This window comes from Pleurodeles waltl, chromosome 11, assembly GCF_031143425.1.
Source record: "Pleurodeles waltl isolate 20211129_DDA chromosome 11, aPleWal1.hap1.20221129, whole genome shotgun sequence".
Taxonomy (NCBI): Eukaryota; Metazoa; Chordata; class Amphibia; order Caudata; family Salamandridae; genus Pleurodeles; species Pleurodeles waltl.
The window spans coordinates 161,275,856-161,290,524 of record NC_090450.1 but is presented as its reverse complement, the minus strand read 5'-3'; positions in this window follow the sequence as shown (position 1 = coordinate 161,290,524).

The following is a 14,669-nucleotide window of genomic DNA, read 5'->3' as shown; positions in this document are numbered from 1 at the left end:
GAGCTCCCACTAATGCCAGCCAAGGGTCCAGGACCAGGGAGCACCTCTTGGAGATCAGGACACACTCCAGCTGAGGCCAGAAGCAGAGCTCAGGTAAGTCCAATTGCAGGTCCAGGCAGGTCCATTTGCAGCACATCAGCTGAGCAGTTGCACTGAGGCTTCTGAAGCTTATTGTGTCCCGGTAGCTCTCAAAGGAGGTCAGCCAATTGTACCTTGGAGTCACTCTGGGTAGCCTGGTATGAAAGTAAGCAGGTACAATCGTCGATCTCATACAGCAAGTCACTCCTTCAAACAGCACAGGAGTCTTCTGGCAGCGGGGCAGTCCTTCATCTGAATCCTCCACAGATCCAGGAGTGTTCTCAAGAAGTCTAATATTCATACCTGGTGCCAGCCTTTGTGTTTGGGCTCCTTCTCCTACTCCCAATGCTGGCCAAGGCTCTAAACTGTCTACAGGTCATTAGCAAGGGGAGGTTGTGCAATAGGTTCCTTCGTGTGTGTGGCAGAACCCTTTGAAGGGTGAGTAGGGCTGAGTGCAGCTCCTCCCCAGTCATCCTGTCAGGATGGCCCATCCTGTCCACAGCTAAGCTACTTTTGTGTTACTGTGTTACTGGAAGCAATATACAAACCCAAACAACAAAGTCATTCACATGTTCCCATGGCACTGACAGAAAGACATAGTTGATTGGAACACAATAATGCCAACTTTCTAAAAGTGGTATTTTCATAATTATAAATTAAAATCTGACTTTACTAATAAAGAGAATTTTAAAATACAACTCAAGAGGGACCAAGAAGTAGTCTTCTACCTGCTTCCAATCTGAAGTTTGCACTTAAATGTGATAAGGTAACCTAGTGTTAAGCAATGGGAAGGATAGGCATTGCAACAGCAAAATACAACTTTAGAAGTTTTTCACTGCAAGGACATACAAAACTTAACTACACATGTCCTATTTTTAAATACAGTGCACCTGCCCTATGAGCCTTTAGGGCGTACTATAGGAGTGACTTATAGGTATTAAAAAGTAAGGTTTATGCCTAGCAAAAGGTTTATTTTGGCAGGTCGAACAGTAGTTTAAAACTGCTCTACTGGCTGCAGTGGCAGCCCAAAGTCATGTTTTGAAAGGCTACTTTAGTAGGTGGCACAAGGAGTACTGCTGTCCATTAATATCATTTAATTTACAGACCCTCTATATATGTGGTGGCATTTACTAGAGATGTACAAGTAAATTAACTGCTACCAACTTGGTTACACTTGGTTTTTGGATCTCACGCATGCTCCACCATGGTCGACCTTAATTTGCCCTACATACCATTCATATGCAACCATATGACTGTGGTTGGCACATAACAGGTTTTGGTGCTGCTTTCACATTTACATTTTAAAAATTCATAAATTATGTTTCCGTTATTGAATTTTTGTCATTTTTATATAACTGTAGGTATTAAAATGTATTCTATTTTTCTAAATTAGTTTGGGTATTTTTTTATGTTGTGTTTTGACTTTATTACTATGTAAATACTTAACACATTGTATCCAAGTAAAGCTTGTCTGTGCCAGATTAATTTAGTGACTTGAAAGAGTTTACCCTTAAAAGGAATCGTAGCTATTGCTTGAGGTGGGTACTCATGACTCCCAATTTATACCTAATTTCTTACACAGTCTAATGGATGAAGAGAGCTGACTGAAAGCTCCTACGATTAAAAATATTATACATGTACATTTAGTACAATTAAAATGTATTGACTAACAGTAGATCTAAAAATGAGACTTGCACATATAAATGGGTTATACTAATTTTATGGGAAGTGTTCAAAGTACACCGTTGCCAAAGCTAACTCATGCAAAGGCCAGACCAGCTGTAATGCATGGCCTAAAGACAAGCCTCAGATGAATGCATTTCTGTTAAATAGAATCATGTGTAATCTACCTATTTTTCAAGCATTATCTACTCCTAGGAGAGCACACAATTGTTGAAACATGAACTAGTAATGTAAGGGGGCTTTTCAGGAGCTAGTGTTCAGGCATCTTATCAGCAAAAAGGTCAGCATGAGTTCGACTAGAAGATCTTCCCCAACTTCTTACAGATAACCTACTACAAAGTAGTTTCATGGGACATATTTATGGCCAAGTGGCACAGCAAGTCTCTTTATTGTGCTGGGCTGCACAGCGTCACAGGGAAACGGTAGGAATGCACCATATTTATGTAGAATACAGCACATGTAGAAAAAGGAAAAAATAAGGAGAAAGAAAGATATTTCTTCTCATTAAGCCTCACCTTTTGCGCATTCTTAGGTCTACCACTTCTTGTAAATCTAGGAATACATCTAAATCCATGGATGTTGCATGGGAACACCCACACAAACCTATGAAAAGCTACACTGGCACAGAGTAGAGTAACACAGCAAACTAGTGCTGAGTTGCTTTACTTGGGATTTATGAAGCCATTCAGGGCCACGCGAGGTGGCCTTGCGTGGCTTTATAAGTTTCTTTTTTGAGTTGTGTCAGGCATGCCTCATGGTGCGTGGTGCAGGTGCAACGCAAGTAGGGTTACATATATGGCCCCAAGTGTAAACATCCATGTACTGTTGAGAGCAGTGAATGCTGCATGTGCCTGTTTGAACAAGGTAACTCTCCCCAGCTCTCATGGCTGCAGAAGATCTGAATCCCCCTCCAGAGATGTGAGTTTGCCCACCACAGGGATCTGTGAAACATCCAAATTATAAGACTGAATCCTAACAGGGAATAGCCTTTCATCCTTCTGTTGTTGTTACAACAAGTATAATTTAGCTGTATGATGTTGTTATCATAGTGTCTGAAAGCTTCAGTCTTTCAGCTCTTTTAGCTGAATTCAAGAGTTCTCCTCTTTAGCAGTACTACTTTTTAATTTTGATGTCCCTTAAATACAGTACATGATGGTCCATGGTTTATATGAATGAGACTTCTCCCATACAATTGAAATTAAGGTTTTTTGAAGGTTTTTCAAATTTTGTAGTATTTGGATTAACAGTAAGTTGGATAAGAGACTAGAAAAGTACTGTATGTCTGAATGGTGAAATGGGCCAGGCGGGTGGAAACTAGGTTCATGGGCATGATGCTCCACCTCATCTTCACAGTACTGTTTTTGATGTTTTGGAATGGATTGATTTTTATTTAAACTTGTGATTCCAGACGCCTCACTCTCAAAATAATTCAGGCATTACTGTTATCAAGTGAAACAGGCATATGCGTATGAGAACAGAAATGACAACATAATACCATTCTTCTGCTTTAGCTTGGCACAGGATAAAGGTGAGGAGAGCCTCCCCAGACAATGAAGGATTTTTTTCAGAATGTATACGGCTTGAGGGCGGAGACCAGACACTGAGGTGTAAACAAATGGAAACAAGGCTTTGTTAAGAAGTATTAATTTATATGAATTCACTAAAACTGACTGTTTCTCCTTCATCTAAGCCGACTTGATCATCAGAGGAAAATGTATTTCTAGCGTAAGCATATCAGTCTCTGCAGTTTCCTCCTACTGGAGTTCATGGGAAAATTAAATCATATTTATTTTCAATTCTGTTTACCTAAAGGGTAGGATGGAGTGTGTGTGAGCTAGTGTTCTTATTGTACTGTGCATGCTGTTGTGGGTTCCTTTTATCACTTAGATTTATGAATCTTTATTTACGGGCCATGCCTGTGCCTTCATCCCTTTATACACTTTTTATCTCATAATATTAATGTTATTATATTTATAATAATGGCTTGCATTTCAGTAGGGTTTTTTATTTTTTTATTTTATTCTAACCAGCTCTCTTCCTGTGAAAGCATTGTTGTCATTTTCTTTGCACAACATTTTGCTCTGTACCCTGCTCAAGGATGTCATTCCTCATAATAGCTTGGTATTGCCAGTCCAAGAATTACAGAGTCAACCTTCTCACCATAGACATATTATCATATCAGATCACGTCTCAGAACACAACACATTTTTGTTATATAAGCACCACACAGGCCAAGGAAGGGTCAAGGGGACATTCCATCCAGCCATCTTATACTGTGTGCCACTTTGTCAACAGCTGCACTGATCTTGGCCTTTTCTCTCTAGCCAACTGAGAGGACTACCAGCAGAACAACAGGCAGACCCCTGCCTTTCCAGATATGAAGTTGGGGGCTCCGGCAGAAGGGCTAACACTGCTATGTTTTCACATTAGATGCTAGAATTGTCGATAGGAATTCTTAGACTGATGATTACGCCAGGATAGTAGGACTGTTATCTCTTATGTCTTCCTAATAATTGCAGCTCATGCCTTTTATCATAGAATGCAGTTCTTTCAATAAATGTATTGAAACTTATCCTGCATCTCTTTGTCTGCATTTGCATGTGTGAGATTTGTGCAAATTAGAGAAAGAGGTAAGATATTTTCCACCACGACTTTCCTGAGGAGTCCAGGTTCATGTTTTTAACTTTCACAAACCACCTTTGATTTCTAGGTTTGAGTTAGGTGTTGATAGATAGCTGAGAAGGTGAAGCCAACAGCTTCCAGTCGGTGTGGGACTTACTCAGTCACCAAAATACAGTAGTGCTGCTTCCCAAAACCAAGCAGTCTTACTCCCATGGTAGGAGTCCTACTACTTGGCACCACCAATGTTGGTCAGGCACTAACTTAACGGATCTCCAGAGTAACTCTATCTCTCACATCCTAAAGGCATCCTGGATTACCTTAAAAGGAGAGGTCTGTGGTGTTAAGGAAGTACCCTCCTCAGCTATATAGGTGGTACATATCTTACACAATAGGTTGTTAAAGCTTGAATCTTAAAAGTATTTCCCCAATTGGTGTTTCTATCTCTAAACTTAGCATTCCAAAATATGGTGGAAACTCAAGGAGTAGCAATTCCAATAAATATGAGACAACCTCTCACAACAACATCTATCAGCTCATGGACAAATTGATGAGGGTGGGGAAGTTATGTTTATGGTAAAGGTACACAATGCATACTGAACAGAAATGTCCTATTCCTGGGTTGCTTTCCCAGCTGTGCATGGAAACACCACTTTTTCCACATTTACATAATAGCAAATGCACCTCCGCAATACAGAGCTTTTGCATATTTACAAATACTATTAACTTATCAAGAACACCAAAATTGGTTTGAAGGTACCCCATCACATGTTGCATAAAATGTTAGATTAGTTCCCCTAAGTAATGAAGGACCTACATGGCCAGATTTAGCCACATAAATACCACACCCCAATGTAGCAAACATGCCACTTATATATTAATTTTGTAGATATATATAGACAGTTAATACAATTCATAATGCAGACTTTAAATGCCACCCCAGTAAGGACTGCTCCAGCAGCACCACATTTGGCTACAACTGGGATTAATCCTGTGACTGTGCATTCAATAATGGGTAACCTGGCACCAAACATGAAGAAACTCTGTTTTGGTTAGCATAAAAAATAAACATGCTGGAAGCAGTGTTTCCCCATTAGGGACTCCAAGATAAACATAGAATTCTCACAATGTGCTAGCCCTTGGGAGGGTTCCCTCAGTAGATATCTGTGCCGCTTGGGGTGCAGTATTTGTTGCAAAATTCACTACCACACACGGTACACTAACACTCGCGAATTTTCCGAAAGTGTTAACACAAATTCAAGACGAATATGGGGCTGCCTTGGCCCTGAATTTAGGGATGCAATTGATGGGCAATTGTGCCACAATATCCGCAATTATATTAAATAATCTTAAAGGGGAAACAGATGCATTGACAGTATGCCAGCGGCTCCGGGAAGTTCCTCAACAGAAACAAAAACACAAGCTGCCAAGGATTATTGCCTCAACTTATACTAGTATAGGTCAAGATAGTCTGGGAGTCAGACCAGGTAAATCACAAGTAAAAGATTAGTCCAAAAAGGATAATACCAAATAAGCACAAGATTATTCTGAAAAATGCTGGGATAAACAGAAAAATATTAAAGATAAACAAAAGCAAAGAGGAGAATCCCCACTTTCAGTAACATCAGAAAAGCGTTAGAATCTTAGAAATAGAGAACTTTAAAAACTCCTGTCAGATATCAGTATACTGACACTCACCAATCTTGTTCCTTTCAGGACTCACTTGGCAAATGCAGTGAGAGAGGAGTGTAGTCAGATCAATGAAATGAGTATGCAAAAACTAGAAAGGAGTTACAACGCTCATTTTGAAGTTTTGGTTAGAAAGGAAGAGAAACTTCCACAACAAAAACCCCAACTAAAAAAGAAAAAGGTTGCAGCAATTTTGGCTAAACATGCCACACCTATAAATAACCTTACTAAAGAACAGGATGTGCGCAGTTACTCTACTAGACAGCGCAGCAGAGGTCACAATAGTATGCCACAACCTTTTAGAACTTCTGGATGTTTCACCAACGAATTACTTTCTTGAAGTTGAATCTGTGGACAGGGGCGTCTCCCCACCTGACAGGGTTTATAAACTAAAAAATTCAAATTGAGGGGGACACATTAACATTAAGTTATGATACACTATTGGCTGAAAAGGATTTCCCATCTAAGTTTGTCCTTACACTCCCACAAGGGTAAGATTTCATTTTGCCTTCTTTCTCAGTCCTTGTTCCACACATAGAAAAAGAAGCTTACCCCACATATTGAGCATTAATGCAAGCTACAGTGCTGAACCGCAACTATGTGAGGTGGAATAAGGATTTCCTTTACCACATCATATCAATAAGATCCACTTCACAAATACAGCCACATTATCACATTAAGCATGAGGCTAAAGCACCAGAGAGGGAAATTTTCTCACAACTTGAGTACCAGTGAGTAAATGAAGCCCCTGTATAACCCTTTTTTCCCATAGTTAAGCCGGACAATTCATATAGATAAGTCTTAGATTACATACACTTAAATAGTCACACATGCACATTTGCAATACAAAATTAATATAGTACAGCACTTATCAAGAATCTAGTGAGCAAAAAACACAAAACAACCTCAGATATTTCCATATTTTTTTCTACCAAACTCTAGGGCTTGAAAACAGGGATTTAAGTGTCTTCATACCGCTTGACTCACAAAGAACATTTTGTAAACTCCCTCAAGAGTATAAGAACAATCCAGGATTGTACTCAGCCTGTGTAACATCAGTATTGTACGATATTGATCCTGAGGCGTTGCCTTATGTCAAAGAAATCCATCTGACAGACAACGATCTCAACACTCTATTAGCTGGGGTGGATCACATTATTTTGTGATTCACCATGCAGGGCTACAAATTCAATTTCAAGAAAAAAACATTGCTTTCTAAGTGTTCTATTACTAAGATATGAACTATCAACTGAAGGAAAAAGCCTGGCACTGCGTGGAACTCTGCCTCCTTGGCTGGAGCTGAGGCTGAAACAACAGACCATGGGTACTCCCTCCACCTTTTGTCGTGGACATTTTTTTTTTATTCTTAATTTGTCCTGTTTTGAATTTGGCTGCATGTTTCAGCCTGGTCTGCTTCCTAACTTTGACATTTTTATCTCTTTGATGCATATATTTAGTCCGCTTTAAATAGTTAAGTTTTATTATAGTTCTTTTTAGATATAGTACCATGCACTCTTGTACCGACAATGGGGAGTGAATTGTGGGTTCCTTTAAATACTTACATTGAGCATCTTTATTTTAGCTCCAGGCCTGCGGCCTGTGCCCTTTTACCTATATGAACACTTCACTTGTATTATTAACTTTCATACATTTTAGTCAGACGTGATTTTCAGCTGGGTTATTTTTATATTTGAATCAGCTGCCTTTCTGCAAAAGCATTGTTGTTAGTTTCTTTGCATTACATGACATACGGTGATGCTGCCAACCAAAACCAAGCAGTCTTACCCCCATGGTAAGAGTCCTACAACATTACTGTCTAAAAAGCCTCCACAACATTGCTTAAAATTCTGCCCGAAAACTGAACTAGATTTACAACTCCTGATTGTGGACTCTCCTTTTTCTTTCAAATGATTCTCTCCTTCTTTCTATCCTCTCTGATCACAGCCTATTCTAAGTCACAAGCATGCTTGCCTTTAATCCCTACTATCCTACCTCTGCGAATTGTCCACACGTAATATCAAAGATCACAACCTCTCCTTTAAAATGGACCTGCAAATTAACAGTACCTAATCTCCTGAAGCTCATTTTTTAACAACATCAACCATGTTCAGGAATTCACATACCCCCCTCCCTTTAAAGATCACGCTTAACACCTAGTAATTTGATTTACCACACATAGATTGGAGTAAATACCAGAAATGGTGTCATTAACAGCACATGACCAATCCCATTAACCAAAATGTTTAAAAAAATCACTTACCCTGGGACCGGAGCAGCGTGCAGTCCAGTGGTAGGTGTTACATTGCCTTGCCAGGGGTACGAAGTTCTAAATAAAAGCAATTGCATTACAATTTAATTTATAAGCTCCTGACCCCCACTAAGATGAACACCATAATACTCAGCTGCCAGGCAATACATTTTAGTTCATACTGGCTGCATAATAGTTCCCTTTAACTGCTTGACACTCGTTCACTGACATAAGACAACATTTCTGTTGTTCATGTCCTTGTACCAGCACTGTACCACTCACTTCAATAAACCACTTATTGTCGAATGAACAGGGGTGGAATATCTGAAGATAGCTTCAATATACCACTGGGCAACGGAGGAATTTTATTTAGTCCTCCCCTGCAGGTCCCAACAAGCTACATACTACAACATCTTCTTGATGCCTCACAAACACAATCAACTATGAGATGCAAATAAAAATGCTCATGCCAGTAGATCTCTCCATTATTTCTTCCTCAAACCTATGCCTGCTCCTGATCATAAACTTTGAACAAAATATCTCAGAATGGAGAAGCCAGCGCAGTAACCAGCTAAGTGCACTATGATCATGGGAAGTACGATAATGAGTGTCTTTGTATAAAGAAAGTGACACAATGCAGCACCTTGAGCTGCCTTACATTACACTTTGTCAAGTAGGCATTACAAGCATAGAGCATGAACATTCCTGTACACCCACCCATTTATCTTTCTGCAAACCTAGATTTACTAAAGGTAGTAAACCTGGGTTTGCATACCTACCCAAGGGAGGTGGTACGAGGAGAAATATGTTTATTTTTTCTCATTACTTCCTCTTTCCACATAGAAAGAGGAAGATGCCTTCAAAGATTGTTTTGTGCAGAAAGGTATTTTTTCCTGTACAAAAACAATTCCACCCAAAATAGAAGAGTCCTAGGGGCAGAGCGCAAAGGGTCCTGTGCTGTTGTGATGTAGCCACCAACACAATTTGCCTAGGAAAGAGCTGAACACCACCATATCTTTGTAAATATCACACTGTTCAGCTTTGAAAAACACAAAAGGTTGTGGGTCTAACTATTGGCAATAGCTCAGGGTAGCAGTCCAACCCATTGTTTTTTTGCTCACCACGGCACCTCAGTTTGGACCCAGCCATATGCAAATCAGTCTTCACCCTGTTCCTCATGGGAACAGCAGTGGCAGCTGCCACTGACCAGGGGTGGCAAAGCAGGGAGTGGGATGAAATAAAAAACAGAAAGGAAAAAAAACACTTGACTGCGGACAGTGAAGCGTTCGTCTCTCCTGTTCTCTTCCCAGAAGCACAATGCTTCCAGACTTCTCTCCAATCATGAAGCTGCTGTCAGCAGCATGACAGCAGTACTGTGAGCTCCCTGCTTCAGTGCTCACAGAGGGAGTGGCACCCTGTGCACTTTCTCCTACTGGCCATTCAAAACAGACAGGTGGAGGAATGCAAAGTGTGCATATGTGTTTGGCTGGCCGAACACAGCTGGCCAAACACACATACGTAATATCAAAGATCACAACCTCTCCTTTAAAATGGACCTGCAAATTAACAGTACCTAATCTGAAGCTCATTTTTTAACAACATCAACCATGTTCAGGAATTCACATACCCCCCTCCCTTTAAAGATCACGCTTAACACCTAGTAATTTGATTTACCACACATAGATTGGAGTAAATACCAGAAATGGTGTCATTAACAGCACATGACCAATCCCATTAACCAAAATGTTTAAAAAAATCACTTACCCTGGGACCGGAGCAGCGTGCAGTCCAGTGGTAGGTGTTACATTGCCTTGCCAGGGGTACGAAGTTCTAAATAAAAGCAATTGCATTACAATTTAATTTATAAGCTCCTGACCCCCACTAAGATGAACACCATAATACTCAGCTGCCAGGCAATACATTTTAGTTCATACTGGCTGCATAATAGTTCCCTTTAACTGCTTGACACTCGTTCACTGACATAAGACAATATTTCTGTTGTTCATGTCCTTGTACCAGCACTGTACCACTCACTTCAATAAACCACTTATTGTTGAATGAACAGGGGTGGAATATCTGAAGATAGCTTCAATATACCACTGGGCAACGGAGGAATTTTATTTAGTCCTCCCCTGCAGGTCCCAACAAGCTACATACTACAACATCTTCTTGATGCCTCACAAACACAATCAACTATGAGATGCAAATAAAAATGCTCATGCCAGTAGATCTCTCCATTATTTCTTCCTCAAACCTATGCCTGCTCCTGATCATAAACTTTGAACAGAATATCTCAGAATGGAGAAGCCAGCGCAGTAACCAGCTAAGTGCACTATGATCATGGGAAGTACGATAATGAGTGTCTTTGTATAAAGAAAGTGACACAATGCAGCACCTTGAGCTGCCTTACATTACACTTTGTCAAGTAGGCATTACAAGCATAGAGCATGAACATTCCTGTACACCCACCCATTTATCTTTCTGCAAACCTAGATTTACTAAAGGTAGTAAACCTGGGTTTGCATACCTACCCAAGGGAGGTGGTACGAGGAGAAATATGTTTATTTTTTCTCATTACTTCCTCTTTCCACATAGAAAGAGGAAGATGCCTTCAAAGATTGTTTTGTGCAGAAAGGTATTTTTTCCTGTACAAAAACAATTCCACCCAAAATAGAAGAGTCCTAGGGGCAGAGCGCAAAGGGTCCTGTGCTGTTGTGATGTAGCCACCAACACAATTTGCCTAGGAAAGAGCTGAACACCACCATATCTTTGTAAATATCACACTGTTCAGCTTTGAAAAACACAAAAGGTTGTGGGTCTAACTATTGGCAATAGCTCAGGGTAGCAGTCCAACCCATTGTTTTTTTGCTCACCACGGCACCTCAGTTTGGACCCAGCCATATGCAAATCAGTCTTCACCCTGTTCCTCATGGGAACAGCAGTGGCAGCTGCCACTGACCAGGGGTGGCAAAGCAGGGAGTGGGATGAAATAAAAAACAGAAAGGAAAAAAAACACTTGACTGCGGACAGTGAAGCGTTCGTCTCTCCTGTTCTCTTCCCAGAAGCACAATGCTTCCAGACTTCTCTCCAATCATGAAGCTGCTGTCAGCAGCATGACAGCAGTACTGTGAGCTCCCTGCTTCAGTGCTCACAGAGGGAGTGGCACCCTGTGCACTTTCTCCTACTGGCCATTCAAAACAGACAGGTGGAGGAATGCAAAGTGTGCATGTGTGTTTGGCTGGCCGAACACAGCTGGCCAAACACACATGCATACTTATGTGCACTAACCACTCAGCCCTCCAGCCCCACCCCACCCCCAATGGAAAATAAAATGACAATAACGTTTTGTTATTATCATTTTATTTGTCCTTACTCTTGTGCTGAAAGCAGGGTGGTGACGCTCCTCTGCCTTAGCGGAGGAGCCATACCTGGGGAACAGTCCAGCCCAAGCTACCAAGTCCAGTCCTCCCTGAACCAGAATGCAGGTAACTTAGGACTAGTTTTGTCTGGTACAGCTTGGTTTCAGTGACAGTGAGCAACAGGAACCACGTCTGGGCATACCCTTGCTACTTAGGGCAGTACATGAAATACACAAAAGGTGATCGGAGGCTGCTTGCAATACTTCTAACTACTGACAGTAGCTCGGGGTAGCAGTGCAACCCAACATTCTTTTGCTCACCATGCTGCTTTAGCTTCGACCCAGCCATATGCAAATCAGTCTTGACCCTGCTCCTCATGAGAGCAGTGTAGCCTCAACTGCCAAGTCAGGTTCTCCCTGAACTGGAACACGAGCAACCTGTTCGCCTTTCTCCCGTTTCCACAATGAAACACAACTTTCTTTGCTGCGTTGCGTGAACTTTTAATACACACAAACAATTTGGAAAATCCCCCAGAATCTGGAATTTCTAATGTACACTCTACAGAGAGCACAGCTCGGCAACAGAGACAATTTATCGCTGCTCATTATTTTCATGCTGTGCATCTGCAGCCAGCTCTCATACTCAAAAAAATTCAAGTTAAATGTATGAGCAATGGAAATTGCAAAAAAGAACATGCTCACAGCTGTGCACTGCGTGAGCGTACACCTTTATGCCATGATGGCTAGGTGCAGCAGTTCGGGGGAATGCTGTTAATTATTACGTGTGATAGCTGCATCGCAGAGATAGGGGGTTCTCACATCTGCAAAACCTGCATGTCATCTATCAGCTGGGAATCCTAATGGAGTTGGCACATCCTGTAAGAAAATGTACCAGTTATGAATCTACTTGTCAAGAAGTCCTAGCCATATTAGATTATATTTTCAATTGTGGTGTACTGCGGTTGTATGAATAATTATCCATTAGTATTTATGTTCTTATACAGTTGTTTACACATTGTTTATATCAGATCTTTAAAATAGGTAATCTGTTTCCATATTCATCTATAGTTGATTTGGTGCTATCTACTAGAGGTATAACTCACTGTCCAAAATTCTTCAATTATTTCTTCAATGAGTAAAGAATGCAATACGTTCCCTTTAAATATTTGTGCAGAAATTCAATGCACGTATAAGTGGAATTCTGTCCCACATTCTGCAAAGTTACTCTTTGATGCCCATGTACCAGGAAGTGTTTTCTTTCTCTTGGGCTGATGTCCCTGCAAGCACACTGTATCACAGACTGCCTAATGTTAAGAAGAATAGCACTTCAGCTCTACCATTGATGTCAAAATACAGATGGGTGGTTTGGACAAATGTCAATATGTTAAACATGGCGATTGTCACAAATCCTCCCACTTCTCTGGAACTCACATCCCCATACACTCTTAATACTGCAGCAATTGGACCCAATTTATAACATGACAAGTAAACATGGCGAAAATGGTATCAGCAGTAAGCTCAGTATTTCCTCTCTAGTGTTTTAGAAGAATGCTAGGAAAGTTTTGCACTAGCAGGTGGTGCTGCTAATAATTTCCAAACCACCCCTCGGAGAGCTAAAAAATGACAGACAAATTTGTGAAAATCACTAGGAGGAATGCAAATTACCATAACATCTCTTTATAACTTCTGAAAATGTTATATGCTGGCAAAAAGGAAAATAATTACTTAAGATACTATACTTTTTATGCTGGTCCATCATTCCAACATGTTCAAAATTAGGCACATAGGCCCTCATTACAACCCTGACGGTCGGTGTTAAAGCGGCGGTAACACAGCCAAAAGGCCGGCAGAGGCCGTTGGTAAAAAAAATTGGATCACGACCACGGCGGAAACCGTCAACATAGACAGCCACTTTAACACACTGACAGCCACGGCGGTAGCAACAAACACCGCGGTGGGCACCGCCGACAGACAGGCGGAAGACAATGTACTGCCCACCCTATTATGAGAGGCCAATCCACCAGCTTTTCCAGGGTGGTACCAACAACATCAAAACCATGGTGGAAACAGTACATTGAAGGGGAACCACTCACCTTTCGACACTCCATGAAGAACCCGGACGCCATGGAGCCCGAATTGCAGATCCTCCCCATGTTGGTGTATCTTCTTATGCACCAGGAAGTAGAAAGAAGGTGGTGACGACGGTGAGTACTGCACCTAGCACACAGGGGAGTGGGGGAGGGAAAAGAGAGTGACACACACATGCAGGAACGCAACAACCCCACCCTCACCCTCACCCACAATAACATACACACTAACACATACAACAACCTTACTGATACACCCCGTCATCCCCTGGAAGAACGCAAGGACAAAAGGAAATGAGTCTAACTAGTGTAATATTGGAACATTCAGATATAGCAATATAAATAATCAGTATATACAAAATTTTACATTGTATACACAAGGCCGTACACTGTCCCTTGTAAATGTCCGTAGACCAGTGGTCCCAAAAAGCATGGGCGAAGCCCACACATGACACCTGTCTTAAAAAGGAGAGAACACTGCAGGGGCATCAGGACAAAAAAACACAGGCACCTCAGGGGGAAGGGGAAGGGGGCACCTCAGCCCGAAGATGGTACGAAGCCACTGCTCCTCGAGGGGGCTACATGCCCACAGTGATGTCCTGGGGAGTGCAAGGCCACAGTCTCTCAAGTGGGTGGTTAGCACACTGCTTGGTCCTGGGGAGTTCAAAGCCACAGTCTCTCTAGTGGGTGGTTTGCCCACTGCTTGGTCCTGGGGAGTGTAAAACCACAGTCTCTCAAGTGGGTCGTTTGCCCACTGCTTGGTCCTGGGGAGTGCAAAGCCACTGTCTCTCAAGTGGGTGGTTTGCCCACTGCTTGGTCCTGGGGAGTGCAAAGCCACAATATCTCCAGTCTCTCAAGTGGGTGGTTTGCCCACTGCTTGGTCCTGGGGAATGCAAAGTCACAGTCT